Genomic DNA, 17,387 nt, shown 5'->3' with positions numbered 1-17,387 from the left:
CCAATTCCAATACTTAATGCATCAGCAACAATAAAAGATACTCAAGATATTTGTAAAAACATGAGAGACTTAATATGCTCTAGGGCTTGCCTTTCAGGAAAGAGGATGGGCGGTGGTCAGGGCACTCAGGCAACTCCTCCTCGGCGGCTGCTTCGTCGATTGCCTGAACCTCGGGCTCCTCCTCCTGGCTTGCTCCCTCGAACTCTAGAAGCGTCACTCCCTCCGGCATACCTGTTGCATGTATGCTCAAGATAAATATCATGGATACATATGAACAAATTTAGGGATGCTCGGGGAATGCATATGCTTACTGCAGTCCGCATATTCTAACTTAAACTCTATTCAAATCACTTTAACTTACCAAGTTTATACAACCTAATGTACAATTGCTCATCTTCAGTTAAGGACCTAGTACCTGCACCTAAGCATGTTCTCAAGTTAGGCTAGCACCTAAACACTCAACAAGAACATTGCAACAAACCATACACCCAAACATTCGTATTTTAGAAAAACAGGGACTATACAGCGGTACAGTAAACTGATCATAACTGGAGATCTACAAATTGAAATGACAAGCATCAAGACAATTTGGAAAGCTTATGAAATTGCCTACAATTCATTTTCATACCTCAAGGCATGATTCTAACCTTTACCAGGTCTAATTTACATAAACACATAATCAGGTCTAAACAAGACAGAGAGCAAGTAAAACTGTGATCCAACTTTGAACGACTGTAACGCCTAAACTACTAGGCCAAATGCCTCCAAATTTTAACAGGAGCTAGATACATAAATTATCTACAACTTTTGTATTCACCACTTTCCCAGAAAACCAAACTATCATGGTGAACTTTGCAAAGTTCTCAGAACTGTCCAGAAAGACATAATGCAAGAGAATATTTATTAACTTATGTTGCAAATATATAAATGGACAAAACCAACTTTACTAACTCATCACACATATCAAAATAACACCAGAAAGTAAAGTGTTCACCATCAATTCATTTCTTTTAATGCCTTTCTTAATTTATTTAATTATTTAAGAGGAATAATAAACATATATGAAAACTACACCATTTAATCTACAAAAATTACAGTAGGTACTACATGCTCCAAGTAGGCTACTGTAAAAAGTTCACATCATTTGAACAAGTATAACATCCTACATAAAAATGACAAGGCATAAAGGCTTAAAATAACATAAATAGGAAACCCTAGTGAAAAGTGTCGAGCAACAGATTTTATATTTTTCTTAGCATACCTAAGGTACTAGGACAACCTCCTAAAATTTTCATGGACATTGAATTCATAGATTAATTATTAAAATTCACACAAGGATCATCTAATGATAAAAGGAAAATTAATAACTCAAAAACTATTCATGCACTGACTCTGAAATTTTTACCAGAACTTCTACTCATCAAGAAGAGCTCACCATCCAAATTTCATAACTTTTGGAGCAAAAGAACTCTAGATATAAATTAAACAAGTTTGCATTCATTGAAAAACACATTTTAAGTTGCAATTTAATTCTTCCAGAAACTTTACTACAAGTGTTCATGTTATATTTTTCCTAAATACTACACTTCACCAAGATCCTAACAAAATTGGAACCACCCGATTTGGATTCACTCAACTGGAGATATAAATTTTACAAAACAGCATTCAAATCTGAAATATTTGAACTATCTTTCTAACCCTAAGTCACTGACAACCGGGGCCCACTTGTCAGCGAAACGAAAACAGAGCACGGCGCGGGACTGTGCGGAATCGGCTCTAGCTCACCGATGGTGGCTTCTCCGGCGATGAGGAGGGTACCACCATGTCCGCCTTGACCTCCCGCATCGATTGACCTCCTAAACCTAAACCCTACCGACCTCTAGGTGCGTCGGCCATGGCGCATGGTGGCTCAGCCATGGCGCACGACGGTGCTCCGACGAACCCCGATGCTAGATGCCTAGAGAAGGCACGCATCGGCTTCCTAGGACCATGGCGGACCTCCCTATGCTACTGCTACCAGCTGTGGTGAAATGGTCGAGCGTGGCCGTGTGAGGTCACCGGCGGCAGCCATGGTGCGGCGGTGCGCGGCCATGTTCCGGCTCGGCTGGACCGGCATTGTCGGTAGCGTCATCACCAGAGCATCTACACGTGATGTGGAATACGAGATGAGAGCTAGGGAAGGGGGAGAGGTGCCGTGCTATGCTGGCCACGGCAGACTGCGAGCGCGGCGGTGCTCCGGTGAGCTTTGGCTAGGGCGAATTCGGCAAAAGCCGCTTACCTAGAGCTCGGTTGGCTCAGAGAAAACGTCTATGTGGTCCGTGAGGCACTAGCGGAGCTATGGTTGGGATGGTGTTGGTTGTGGTGCAGCGGCGAGCTTGCGTGAGCTCAATGGAGCAAATGGCGATGGCAGTGCTCTGCTGTGGCAGTGAGCGGAGGAGGCGAAGGATAAGGCCGGGCGATGAAATGCAAATGCTGAGAGGTCACGGGTGAGCGTGGGCGAGTGAAGGCCTGCAGCGGCCCGACGTGGCCTGGCCGGTTAGGCCGGCGGTGATGCGCGGCGCCATGTGGCGTTCAAAGCCTGACAGCGGTCGGCACTATAGCGCGCCATCAGAGAGCCATTCGGCCGACTGACAGCGAGTTTTGGCAATGATAAAACTCCTAATCCGTTGATCATTAGCAAAAACAATCTAAACCAAAGTTGTACACCTACATACCAGCTACCATTCCTATTAAAGGATCATAGTCTAATTCTCAAAGAATCATGAGTAAAATCAAGCCAAAGTCAGCTCCAACAAACTGTAATTTGGTTTTTGACTTAGAAAATTTCTGAGTCTCCAAATAGACCTCAAAACTGACTTGTGGGCCCTTTTTGAGCATGTTCTGCACATTTTCATGAGATGGTCATAAAATAACTTTTGTTCCTTATAAAATTTCCTACAACTTTGCTTAAGGGTGCACAGCCATGTAAACAATCTAAGATGCACTTTTTAAACAGTCAAACAAAAGAGCTCTAGGTGTCAACACTAGTCAAACTATTACTAGGAAACATAATTAGGCAATATGGTCAATATGAACATTGTTCCTAATGACATTCTAAGTGTAACTAAGTTGTTTAAGAGGATAATTAGCCACACCACACATTGATCACACAAAAATCAAGCATCACATGTATTGAAACAAGGAAGAACAAGTGAAATGTTACTTTTGTTTCCAAGCCATGTTTCATGAGTTTGTTGCATAATACTAACTAACCATGTTACTAAAGTATGTGACATGTGTCAAGAGTGAGTTGCACATGTTGCACTTGAGTGTTGCACACTATTCATTTCATAAAACAAACACACATGGAATAGAACAATATGTTGCAATGTTTCAAAAGCATGTTTCAACAATCCAAGCTCATGAATGGATGAATGATGCTCATGTTTATGAAATGCCAGTGCAAATGTGGAAGCCAAACACCTGAGGTGTTATAGTGAACTCCGTTGATCTATTCTTCTTGTAAAGAAAAGCATCTGATAAATGTGTTCACCCGAGTAGAGCAAGTTGTTGTTACAAGATTGTTTTTAGCTTGGGCACAAGTGTTGTTTCCCATGTGTAGCCCCCGAGTAATGCGAATTAAGTGTCGTTCGGGCTAGTGTAGCCATACTCAAGAGGTTCTCTAGTCGGTTAGCGTTGCTATGCCAACGACTTGAGTCTAATATTTGGTTTTGTAGCCCCCAAATGCCTTGTTATGTTAGTATAACGTTATAAGGTATTAAGAGAAAAAACACTCTTTATTGCGTACAATTAAAATTTAGCCCTCGAGTGACCCAAGGAAGTAGTTCCTGGGTCTCGAGGACACAAAACTTGTATTCACAGCAAACTATGACATGCATGACATTATATAAGATGTAGAAAATAGACATGCTAATGACGTAGGAGAGTCTCGCTTGTCGTTCTACGTCCTCAAACTACTCGGGGTCAGCCCAAGGCTTTATTGTGAAAGACATCATTGATGCCTTAGGTCTCAGCCTTGGAGCTATCATTGATGGCCGGATCATTCCTCTTTCCCTCTAGCTTGATCTCCTCGGGTGCCTCTTGGGGCACTAGAGTCATTGGAGAGGCTAAAGCCAAAGGGATGGAAGGCAACACGCTGGCCGGGGTGACTGGCATAGCCTAATGTCCTAGGGGCAAGAGCGCGCATTGGGAGGCTCCCGAACTCATCGCCCTGTCGTCATGTTTTGGCTCATTGAGGATTAGATCTCACTGGGCCTACTCCACGGCTTGCCTTTCACATTCGTAGGCATACTAGAAGTTGCTAGCTATGGTGATTATGCCACAGGGTCTGGCATCTTGAGCTTAAGGTAGGCATAATTAGGGACCACCATGAAATTGGCATAGCACAGCCTTTCGAAGATGGCATTATAAGGGCCCTCGAAGTCAACGACTTCAAAGGAGAGTGTCTCTTTGCGGTAGTGTACCTGGTCACCAAACATGATAGAAAGAGTGATCATGCCGAGTGCCATGACCCGACATCCTAGGATGATCCCGTGGAACAGAGAGTGTGAGGGGCGCAGTTTGCCTACACCGATGTTTAGGTTTTCAAAGGCATCTTTGTAAAGGATGTTTATACCACTGCCTCCGTCCATCAGGACCTTTGTCATCTTCACGCCTTCCACGACCGTACTGACCTCCCTAATTTTTTTGTGGGTGATGGATAATGCAAAAAGATGCCATAGTTAGAAATAGAGTTTTAAGTTGCCAAATTCACCCCAACCCCTCTTAGGCGTCATGGTCCTTACAGTGTGAGAAGGTCTTCTTCTTAATGCAATACTCGAGGGCTGTCTTACCCTCGCAGGTCAAGTTTTTTAAGGGAAGCTAACAGCATCAGACAATATAGGCCAGTTTGCTTGTTTAATGTGGACTACAAATGGTTTACTAAGGTTTTAACCAACAGACTAGTACCAATTGCAAAAATGATCTATCAAATGAATTAGCTCCGGCAATACCTAGCAACATGATCGCATAAATAGAATCAGATGGTAGCACACGAGACCTAAGGATTTATAGTGGTTCAGGCCATGGTGCGCGTAAAACCATAGTCCAGTTGGTGTTGCTGCTCTTCTTGTATTCGTATGCTCGGTTACTGGGGCTATTGCTCCTAGCTACGTAGTAGATTGGAATGAGAGGAGATGGATCCTAATCGCGAGGTCCCTGCCCCCCTTTATATAGGCAGAGGGGGTAGAGTTACAATAAGGGCGATCAGGCTAACAGATTGGATTCTTAGTTTGTTACATGGAATGCGCAACTGATTGATCCTAGCTATCGTCTAGATATGCCTATCTTGGATATTCTTGGCTTGTCTTGGCCTTCACATTGATCGACCACCTTAGCCTTCGTGGGCCTTCTCCTTGATGGCTTCGAGGGCAATATCTAGATGTGGTCGTATATACGGGTGGTGCGGGTACCCTTTGCCCATATATCCGATAGGATCAATGGAAAGAACTAGACCCGGTTTGTTAAAGGCTGAAATATCCTAGAGGGGGTGGTGGTGCTTCATGAAGTGTTACATGAATTGAGGATATCTAATAGGAGACGGCTGATCATAAAGATCAATTTCAAGGAGGCCTATGACAGAGTTAGGTAGCCTTTCTAGAACAATTTATGGTGGATAAAGGGTTCCTAGTAGAATGGATTTTGTGGGTGATGGATAATGCAAAAGGGGGAGAGTGTTTATCAATGTGAATGTGGAAAGGTGTCCTTATTTAGAACTTTTAGAGGCTTAAGGCAAGGATACCCTTTTATCCTCATTACTTTTTAATCTAGTAGCAAATGCTTTGGGGTTATGTTGGAAAAGGCCATACATAAGGGGGCACATAGAGGGAGTGTACTTGAGGAACTAATTCCTAGAGGATTTCTCACATCAAATATGCAGATGATATTGTTATATGATTGATGGATCTAAGAGCTTAATCAAAAATCTTAAGCTTATCCTATATTGTTTGAATGGTTGTTAAGGCTCAAGATTAATTTTCACAAGAGCGAAGTCTTTGTTTTTGGGGCCCAATAGGGAGAAAAGAAGAGATACCTAACATGTTAAACTGTGCCTTAGGGGAGTTGCCTTTGAAGTATTTGGGTATCCCTATTAGTGATAATCATCTGAATATGGGGGCATTTTTACCAGTGACTCAAAACGTGGTTAAAAGACTAACCCTTGGAAAGGAACACACCTTACATTTGGGGGGAGACAAATTCTTACTAATAAATGTTTGAGTAGTATCCCTCTATACTGCATGGGTTTCTACCAACTACAGGAGGTCATACATAAACAAATGGATGGCATTAGAGCTAAGTTTCTTTGGCAAGGGGCTAAAGAGAAATTTAGGCACCATATGGCCAAATGGGAGATGGTAAGCAGACCTAAGGACCAAGGGGATCTAGGAATCATTACTACCAAGATTAGGAATGATTGTTTATTAGTGAAGTAGTTTTGGAAGAGTTTTTAAGAGCCTAATGAATTATGGTTCAAGATCCTAAAGGCTAAATATATGGGGGCATGGGGTTCCTTTGCTCCAATGTAAAAGGGAGCTCACAATTATGGCAAGGTCTTCACAAGGTTAAACATCTTTTCAAGTGGGGGCTATTTTTAGAGTGGGATGGTAATTATTGCAATCTTTGGCAAGGTTGCTAGTTACATGACGTGCCACTAAAATTTTTCTATGATAACCTTTTCAAAATGGTGAGAGAACCTAAGTGTCTGATAGGGATAGTGCATTATAGATTTTAGGATATCCTTATCTATGCAAGAGTATAATAGATGGTTGGAGTTGTTGGATGACTTGGAGAATATCACAATAAATAGTCATCAGGATTCTGGTGCCTGGCCTTGAATAAGAATAAGAATTCCTCTACTAAGTCTCTCTATACATTCATGACTGACAGAGGGTAGCTAGCAAGGTGGCTGGCTATATTTGGAAAGGCAAGGTTCCTTTGAAAATTAAGTGTTTGTGTGGCAAGTGTTCAATAACAAACTATAGGTGGCTCAGAGTCTCATCAAAAGGAGTTGGAACAGACAGGATTGTTTCATTTGTAAGTGGAATTTGTGGATCGTTTTTTTTTTCAAATGTCATATAGCTAAGTTTATCTAGAATATGCTTGCAAAAGTCTTCAAAGGGGGCCTTACCAATTAGAATGCTCAGCTTCACTTTTGCATGTTTTGCATGGCCTATGTGGACGTCCAAGAATAAGATGGCGATTCAAAGTTTCCTAGAACACCAACTAATGTGATCTACGTTGCTATATCCTTGAGGCAGAGTTGGAGGATGTTGCTTAAGGAATGGGACAGGAAGCGGTTCGATCAAGTGAAGGTTGCAGTCATGCGTTGGCTCAAGAATTTCTACCCTAGCTCTATTACACCTACTGATGTCGTTGAAATCTAAGTGTTGTACTAGGCTTAACGCTTTTGATTTTGTTTCTGTAGCTGGTAGCCCCAGCAGAATCATGTATCACATTGCTTTCATAAAGGCAGAAGCAAAACTTTAAAAAAATAGTAGCCCAGCGACAATTTTTCTAGGACATCTTATGAATGCTATGCGCAACATTTGGCCCTTATTTTGAAAGGTGGGCCTCAACCACATCATTGTATTGTACCTTAAGGTCTTATTCTACCTTATACACCCCACATGCCCTTAGAGTCTGATTCTACCATATACACTCTACACGCCCTGAGAGCATAAGAGCCTCTTTATATTCTTCCTAATTAATAGGAATAGAGATTTTGATGGAAAAAAGTACCAAATATTACCCTATTTTGAATTTCTTGCTAGCCAAAAATAGAAAAAGTGTCGGGTTCATAAACCTAGGGTCCCTAATGGGCCTGCTCCAAAGCAAAAGCTCGGCCCAGTAGACGACGTTGTGAAAGTCGCGCAACTCCTGGGCTGGCCTAGTTACCTAAACGACAGGCCTAAAGAGCGATCGTGTCTCCGACCGGTAGCCTAGCCAAGGAGGGGATGACACTCGCTTCTAACTCAAACCCCTGTCTCTGACCGCGAGGCCTAGCCAAGGAGGGGACGACACTCACTTCCGACTTCGACCCGCATCTCCGATCGGGAGGCCTGGCCAAGGAGTGGACGATGGTTGCTTCTGACTCTGACCCGCTTCTCCGACCGGGAGGCCTGGCCAAGGAGGGGACGATGCTCGCTTCCAACTCTGACCCATGTCTCCAACCGGAAGGCCTAGCCAAGGAGGGGACGACGCTCGCTTCTGACACCGACCCGCCTCTCTAACCAGGAATACACCGAACCTCTTCTTACGGCTCTTCTCTGACCGGCGCGGTTGGAGCCAACTAGGAATGGCCGGTCGGGGACGCCCGTTCGGTGAGGACCTAAGAAACCAGGCGGAGCAGATAAGGTAAGGCGCTCAAGTCAACCACAATACTGAGGATCGTACCCTACACACCTGCAGGACAGTACTGCCAGACCATGTCAGAAGGGTGCTCCACAACCTTCTAGACATGACAGAACACGAACAGTGTTATGGGCGATGACATTTGTCCTATAGTATGGTAGGCGCCGACATTTGCCATACCAGAAGAACACGATGGGGTCTACCACAAGCATCTGGGCGTCAACAGTATTGTGGGCATCGACAACCCATCTTGTACCCGACGGCATGGGCAACAAGACTAGGTAGCACACACACTCTCTCAATCTCACTTGTAAGGCCGTCCCCTTCATCTATAAAAGGGGATGCGCCCTCTCCCAACGGGGATAGACAACAACAAACAGACGACAGACAGATCATTCTGACTCACTCTCTGCTAGCTTTAGACATTCTAAAGCTACACAAAGCATACGTTCCAATACATAGTGCACATAGGAGTTCCCATCACTCTCGGCCCTTCAGTCTAGAGTCCGACCGGACCTTTAACACCCCCCATCTTACTCCCACTCGTTTGTAACCCCACAGCAAACTTCGAGCACCTAGGCTCAGGAATAAAGTCACCGACTGACTCAAACTAGACATAGGGCACGTTACCTAAACTAGTATAACCCTATGTCATTGAGTGCTAGGCCACATCCAATCACAATGTATGGCAAAACGACAAATATTTACTTGTTGGTCACTTTTTGCACCGATAGTTGGCGCCGTCCGTGGGGAGCACGTCATACGTTCACGCTTTTGGTCATCGGATGGCCCACCTTTCCACCATCTTCGGCATGGCAGGCTCAAGCGATACGACTCGCTTTGGTTTGCTGGAGTTTCCCACACTCCCACCTATTGGGATGTGGGTTCCTCCCATCTTCGAGCCATCCCAGGCCTTCCTCTTCGAAAGCCTAGACTTCATCGTCGACCGGCTCGGCGTGCTTCACCTCCGCGAGGAGGCACTTGTCCCGGTGCCCATCGGAGGAGGAGCGCCCTCCGTCAGCTCTAGGCCACCCGGCAGCCTCAACGACGAGGCGCCTGCGCTCCGCTCTGAGCCCACGCTGGGCTCAAACCCCACTGTGAGTAACGTACATATTGTTCTTTACTCACTATTCAATATCTTCTGCCGACTCTTCGGAGGGACCCCGTTGTCCCCACCACGACCACCATGCAACCGGTTCCCCTACGGCCTCATGTCCCCTGTGGACATGTACGCACGGGGGCTCTGAAAGATGGTGACGCCGCCCCCTCTCAAATCCAAATTCATGGGGATGGCGGGCTACGATCCCGCCTCTTTCCATGACCTCATGGATGATGAGGTTGAAACTAACGGCTCCAGCATCGGCGACGTCGTGTCACCTAGCCACCCTCTATCCCGAGAGTGCACTATGGTAGATGCTCCGAGATAGCCACCGGTGGTAGCAGAGTCCCTACAGACTCACACTCCTCTGGACCCTCGTGCAGAGGCCCACGCGTGTGCGTAGGAGCACAGCGAGGAGCTACGACAAAGGTGGCAGAGCCAGCCACCACCTGTGCCGCCGCGCTTGGCGTAGCACACTGCGCCCCACGCACGAAACCCGGCAAGCGGCGCCCGAGGTCACGCCCACCAGGTCCAGCGCAACATCATGGATGGGGGGAATGATCCCCCACGGTTTGCTCGGGCTGGCCAAAACATCACTGCTGTGGTGATGCTTCTGCGCGGCCTTCCAGAGCCTATCGACCCCCAGGAGCAGGCGGTTCACCGGAACCTCCGAGCGCTGGTGGAAACCGCCAGCGTTCAGCAGGCAAAGAGCTCCACATTGTGAGACCGACTCGCGGCCTCTCTCCCCACCGGAGGAATGGGGGTGAACCAGACGAATAGCTCCATCTGCTCACGACTACAGTCACCGAGCATGGAACAGGAGGACGTAGCTGCACCACGGCATAACCCCACGCCTGCTCCACACCGACCGCCTATGCACGAATGGCTTGGGACGAACCGAGATGCTCATAGTGTAATGAACAATTGGCATTAGGCCCGGCGTGATGATGACATCCATCATACGGTGGTAAGAGCAGGCGGCACGGACCCCAGTCAGACCATCGAGGGGAGCGAGGAAACATGACCCAGGCATGGTCACCATCCAGACGAGCGGAGTCCCAGCCTGGATGTCTCGGGACCATGGTCCTTCGGTCGTCGCAACCAGAGAGCGTCATTCCCACAGCACTTCCAACTGCCTACAAACGTCGCCAAATATACCAGGGAGACGAATCCCGGTATATGGCTCAAAGACTTCCACCTCGCCTGTCGAGCCAGAGGAGTGGATGATGACCACTTCATCATTCAATACCTCCCCATCTACATGGGGGAACATGTTCAAGCATGGCTCAAATTCCTCCCGCATGAAAGCATCCACGACTGGGCAGATCTCAAGAGGATCTTCATCGAGAATTTCCATGGGACGTATGTCATTCCTGGGAATTCCTAGGACCTCAAGAGCTGCCAGCAGGAGCCCAACGAGTCCCTACAAGATTACATCCATAGGTTCTCAAAGTGATGCAACTCAATTCCTAATGTCGTTGACGCAAACGTCACTAGTGCATTCCTCTTGGGGACAACCTATGAGTCCTTCATCCACAAGCTTGGTTGTCTGAAGCCCTAGACAACCCGCGACCTGCTCAATGTCGCCACAAACCACTCCTCTAGCGAGGAGGCAGTCGGAGTGGTCTTTAACGGAGGCCGAGACAAGGGCAAGGCCAAGCATGAGGATCAAGATGAGGGCCCCTCCACACAAAAGGGCAAGAAGAACAAGAAGGATCGACGTCGACCGACCAACTCCGCTTTGGTCACCGCAGCCGATCGCGTGGGCAAGCAGCCCCAGCAGGGCCTGCCCGACCACTTCGACAAGCTCATGGAGAGTCCATGCGCCAACCATGCCTACCCTATCAAGCACCTCTATAATGACTGCGAACTCCTCAAGCGCTTTCTGTGACAGGCTAGTGGGCCGAAAGAAGGAAAAAGCAAGGAGGCAGTGGCCAAGAAAGGAGGCACGGTGGGCAAGGATGGGGACAGCTTTCCCAATCCCGAGGAATGCCTCATGATCTTTGGGGGATCTGATGCCATCTACTCCAAGCACCCGCACAAAGTGTGCTATAGAGAGGCATGCGTCGCTGAAATGGCCATCCCCTCCTTCCTTAGCTAGTCAGAATTTCCGATCACTTTTGACTAGAGGGACAATCCTTCCCACATTGCTAGACTGGGTCGCTACCCGCTCATCATCGACCCCATTGTCTACAAGAAGCGCTTCACCAAGGTGCTAATGGATGGAGGCAGTGGCCTCAACATCCTCTACATCGACACCCTCAACGCCTTACGCATCATACCCGCTTGGGCAGATCGACCTACCTATCACATTTGGCGACCGAGCCAACTTCTGCTCAGAGGTCCTCACCTTCGAGGTGGTAGACTTCCTAGGTCCTACCATGCCATCTTGGGGCGGCCATGCTGTGCCAAGTTCATGGCGATCCCCAACTACACCTACCTTTTTGCACGCCTACACGTGTGACCACGAGTGTCGGTGTTTCGTACAAGCACCGGCAAGTAAATTTATAGTAATGCGCGTTAGGCTTGGATGGTGCGCTAAAGGACACAAGATTTATACTGGTTTGGGAGGAACGTCCCTACGTCCAGTTTGCTGCTGCTTGTGTTATTAGCACCGTGAACGATCTGTAGTAAGGGGTACAAACTGTCGAGAGAGGGATCGGGCCCAAGTCTCTGATGGAAGGATTGAAAGGTCGTCAAGCGCTTTATAGCCGCTTGAATGTGTGTGTGTGAGTGCGTTCTATTGTTCAGTCCTATTTTTTCCATCCTCCTTGATGGAGGAAGCGCCTCCCCTTTTATAGATGAAGGGGCTGGCTTTACAAGGGTGAGGGCTCCAAGATGCGTACTCTACTTAGTCTTGTGGTTCATGTCTACCTGGTCAGGTCCCCCATTCTGATGAGTGCGAAGGAAGATAAGTGCTTACAATGTTGTCGATGTCTCTGTAAGATGTTAGGTTAGTCACAGAATGCTACCTGTAGGGTATGGGCTGTAGTACAGTGGTTTTGACTTATGAGCCTTCCTCCAGCCTTGCTCCGCACGCCTTCTGGTTCCCATGATTCCTTGTTGGGAGAATTCAGGGTCGGGGTCCGGTGTAGCGCCGTGGCCAAGGCCTTCTGACTGGGAGGACCTGAGGGGTCGGGAAGAGGGCGCCGCTCCCTCAGGTCCACAGCGTGGTGACGGAGTATCCGTCGTTCGTGGAGATAGCAAATCCGCTCTTGGAGCGTAGTAGTTGTCGTATATCTTCGTTGGGTTCCGTGTCCCAGAGCTGAAGGTGGCGCCTACAACTCTACAGAGTGAGATGCACGCACCTGTAATACCTTTTGGGCTCTGCGGCACCCAAAAGGGTCTAAAGCATCAGTCCTGTCGTTCCCTGGCAGTCCTTTTCCTACCAGGGCGCAGGGTATGGTCGTTGGAGCCATGGTTGACCCGAACGTCATGTCTCATCCTGTACCCATCATTATGAGGGATAGATATCGATCAGGGCGAGGCTCGTTCTGGGCCATCGGGTGAGACGGAGACCATTCCCTATCTCTCGGGCGGGACTAACCCTATCCCTCTGGGATCGGGCGAGGCGGAATCCATCCCTTAGCCTTCGGGCGAGACCGAGCCCGCCTTATAGGCGTCGGGCGAGACGGAGATCAGCCTTGAGCCTTTGAGGCGAGGCAGGGTTATCCCACAAAGGCGTCGGGTGAGGCTGATCTCGCCCCTCCGGGATCAGGCGAGACGGAATTCATCCCTCAGTCCTCGGGCGAGACCGAGCCTGCCCTCAAGGCGTCGGGCGAGACGGAGTTTATCCCTCGGCCCTCGGGCGAGACCGAGCCCGCCCTCAAGGTGTCGGGCGAGGCGGAACCAAACTCCTGTCACTCAAACAAGGGATGACATGGCGCCCTTATGTGTCCAGAAGTTTTTCACGTTCGGTGTTTATCGGTTCCACCTTCTGGGGTACCCCGGTATTAGGTCCCCGACAGTAGCCCCCGAGACTCTAGGTGATTCGGGTAGAACCGCCTGGAGGGTGTTTTTGATTTCGTCGAAGCTAATTTGCCGGAGGGTGCGCACGAGCGCACCCGATGGGTGTAGCCCCCGAGCCCCCGGGTGACTCGAGTAGAGTCGCCCGGGGGGTTGTATCGGCCCCTTCGCGGGTAAGGCTGAAGGACTTAGTTTTTCATCAACTAGGTGTTTTTCCGAGTGGGTCGTGGCGTCCCATTCACTGGGGACTGATTCGGGGCTGTCCTAACTGGTGCTTCTGCCCTTGATGGTGGATCGTTTGCGGATTCCTTCTTAGTTGGACCGGTCGGCGAGTTTCTGGGCCCTAGGTGGGCCAAAGAGAAAAGAACAGGCCTTTGTGGCTTGTGCTTCCCCGGTGGGTAGAGAGTTCGGATTCGCTTGGGGAAGGCGAACCGTCCGCCGAGATTTTTGGGGTGAGAGGATAGGGACTGCGGGCGCGTGTCCCGCGATGTGACGCGGTGGCGCGCATGGTAGGCCCAGAGATCGAGGCGGACGGTTGCCCTTCTCGCGTCCATCGCCCCCTATAAAACCGCAGGGTTCGCCCCCAGGGTCCCGTATTTCGCTCCCCTTCCTTTGCGTTCTGAAACATCCACCGCCAATCTTCCCAGCCTCTCGCGTCCGCATCTCTACCGTCGACCGGCCTGCGTTCGTGTTCCAGCCGTCGTTAAGCTCGCGCCTGCCCTTCCCCCCTACTGCTTCAATGGAGTTGTGGGGCAGATCAAGCATCACCTCCCGGCGTCTGGAGGGCCTCGTCCGCCGTGGCCTTCTCCACCCACTGTCCGCCGTCCAGGAGTGGTTGCTTCCTGGCGACGAGGGTGAGCCGGTGCCGCCTGAAGGGTATGTCGTCTCTTTTGCCCTCTTCCATGAGCGGGGATTCGGGGTACCCGCGCATAGATTCCTTCGGGGGCTATTAGATTACTATGAGGTAGAGCTGCAGCATCTAACTCCCAATGGGATTCAGCATATGGCAGCGTTTGTTGCCCTGTGCGAGGGTTTCCTGGGGATCGATCCCCATTTTGATCTGTGGCGGTATTTCTTTAGCGTTAGTCTGTCGAAGAGGAAGATTGGGGGGAAAGAAGTGAACGCGCCGATGGGGTGTGCCAGCATTCATCTGCGCCATACCCGGTCGAAGGGTTACCCATACATGCGTCTGGCTACATCCAACAAGGGATGGCATTCGCAGTGGTTTTATGTTAGGGATGATGTGAGTGCCACCCTACCGAAGTACACCGGACGTCTTATTGTGGATGCTCCGGAGTCGTGGGGCTGGGGCATCCAGTCTAAGGACAAGAAGCACATCTCCGACCTTCTCTCCGCCCTCCATGCCCTGAAGGGTCGGGGTGTAAAGGGGTCGGGGATTATCGGCGCCTACCACGCGAGGAGGGTGGCGCCACTGATGGCGCGTGTGCTTCCCCTGCATCGGATGATGCCTGGGATATCATTCGAGGGGACGGTGCTCGTCGACGAGGCGCTCCCTTATTCGGAAGTGGCGCAGCGTGTCAAGGAGGCGACGGAGCCGACGAAGGATTCTGCCGGCATGGTCCTCGACATCGTGTATCCGGTGCCCGGGCATCCTCCAATGCGGCCGGAGCCTAGGTTCTTCGAATTCGTAAGCCCTCTTCTCCCGCACTCTTTTCTTTCTCCTGAATCTCCCTTTTTTAATACTTGCTTTTGTGATGTTGGGGCTAGCCGAGGGGGCTAGTCTTCAAGGATAGTCTGGCTCCGCTACCGAAGGACAGGGCTGTGGCGGCGGCGAATCAATTCGCGGCCGAGCGGGACAAGAAAGCAAAGGAGGAGATGAAGAAGGCGAAACGACTGAAGCAGGAGGCACGGGATCGGGGAGAGGACGTGAGCAGTGAGGATGACGACGATGATGATGATGACGACGACGACGATGAGGTAGCCGTCGACGTAGATTGGGGTGTCCTGGAGGATGAGGAGATGCTGACAAGTGGCCACCCACCCGTGCAGGGGCCCTTCGCTTTTCACACAGAGGGAAGTGAATCGATGAGGTCAGTGGAGGCCGGCGAGTCCGCCGTTTCGCACGGCGTGCCGGCCGAGGATCGGTGGACGGGGGACGCTGGGCTTGCTGCCACCGACCTTGAGGCGATCGTGGAAGAGGGTAGCACCGGAGCCGCGCCCGGCTCTGATGCCGCACCCTGCGAGGTGATGGAGGGGAGCAGCTCCGGTGCTGCGCCCCGCGAGACAATGGAGGGGGACGGCTTCGGTGCTGCGCCCGACGAGATGATCCCCCCTGCCCCGGAGCAGGGGGTAGGCACGAAACGGTCCCGTCCGGACGAGTCAGGGCAGGGATCTAGGGATCCGTCCCCAAAACGCTTTCGCCGGCCGAGGACGTCAACGTAAGCTCTTGACTCCTCTGTTTTCATCCTTTTTCCATTTTTATTTTGACTTAACGGTTATTACCTTTGTGTAGGTTCTTGCGGACGGGTCACCCCCTGGGGCTGGCGCCCAAGAAGAGTCTCGCCCTTCAAGTGGGACAGACGGCGTCGCCTGGAGCCACCCCTGTTTCGGGCAGGGGTGGTGCCGATGTCGGGGCCGCGTTGGCCGAACCGATGGCGTCCATGGTGGCTCCCACGCCCGCGGAGGTTACTGAGCGAGCGGTCTCTTCCGTGGCGGGCATGGAACAGCCGGCCGAGGACCGCATACCGCCGGTGAAGGTGATCGTGACTGCGCCAAGCCAGGATCAGCCGGGTGCGGTCGTGGTGGCACCCGAGGGCGTGGTGCAATCCGTGCCGCCAGGCGCCCATGTGGATCCGCCCGTGGTGCCCGAAGCGGTCCAGACGGAGGAGGGTCCAGCCGGAGGGTCCTCGAGTACGGCGGTGGTGCTGCACAGGGTCAGGAGGGAGCCGCCACCGGCCCCTTTGTCCAGTGGATGGCTGCTCAGGACCCGACGTCGGCTCTTCTCTCGCTCGATGATCATTCCGAGAGCATGGAGCGGGAGGGTCTTGACATCAGGATCTCGACCATGCTGAACGCCCTGGACCAGGCCAGAGGAGCCCTTCATGAGATCGTTATCCCTACCACTCAGGTATTTTCTGGACCTTCTTCTTTCTTCGTGTGTTCTTGTGTTCTCGCATTTCTGATACCAATCCTCTTCCTCCTCAGATTCTTGTTGCTCGTAGCCGGAATAAATCCCAATTCCTCCGCGAACAGAAGGCGGAGAGGGATCGCCTTTTCGAGGAGGCCCGGCTGCGAGCAGACATGGCTGCCCAGCTTGCTACTGTCCAGGAGCGGGAGGCCCAGGCACGTCAGGATGCGGAGGAGGCGCATGGGATGTTCGAGGACCTGTCGGCGAGGTCTAAGCTGGATGGAGAGGAGATTGCCAGACTCAAAAAAGAGCGAGACGAGCTACTGCAGAGGAATGCCGCGGCCAATGAGAAGGCCGGCAAAGTCCTGAAGGAGCTGGAGATGGAGCGGGACCTCCGGCAGAAGGCCGAGAGTAGGGCCACAGCCCTCCAGCAGAAGGTGGACGAGGACGTCGAGGTGGTCCGCTCTCTCCGGGCGGAGCTTGATGACGCGGTGAAAAGAAAGTTGAGTGCTGAGAACATCGCCACCAAGCTAGAGAAAGAGGCTGCCTATACGCAAAGGGCCCTTTAGGTTGAGAGCGATGAGCACGATCTTCTACAAGCTGCGGTCGGGGTGGTCCTTAACGCCCTGAATGTGACGGAGCCGGTGGAGACCAGCCCGCTCGCGGCTCGTGTCGGAGGTATCACGGCTCGGGTGGGCCAACTTGAGGAGAGTGCCTTTCACGCCAGGATTACCCAGGCCTTCACCGTCGCCCACGCCCATTATGAGAAGGAAATAAACCTGAAGGTGATGAGCGAAGGCTTTCCGTCCACCTACGAGGATGAAGAGCTGGAGGAAATGGAGAAGA

Source organism: Miscanthus floridulus, chromosome 9, assembly GCF_019320115.1.
Source record: "Miscanthus floridulus cultivar M001 chromosome 9, ASM1932011v1, whole genome shotgun sequence".
NCBI classification, from domain to species: Eukaryota; Viridiplantae; Streptophyta; class Magnoliopsida; order Poales; family Poaceae; genus Miscanthus; species Miscanthus floridulus.
This window is presented reverse-complemented; position numbering follows the sequence as displayed.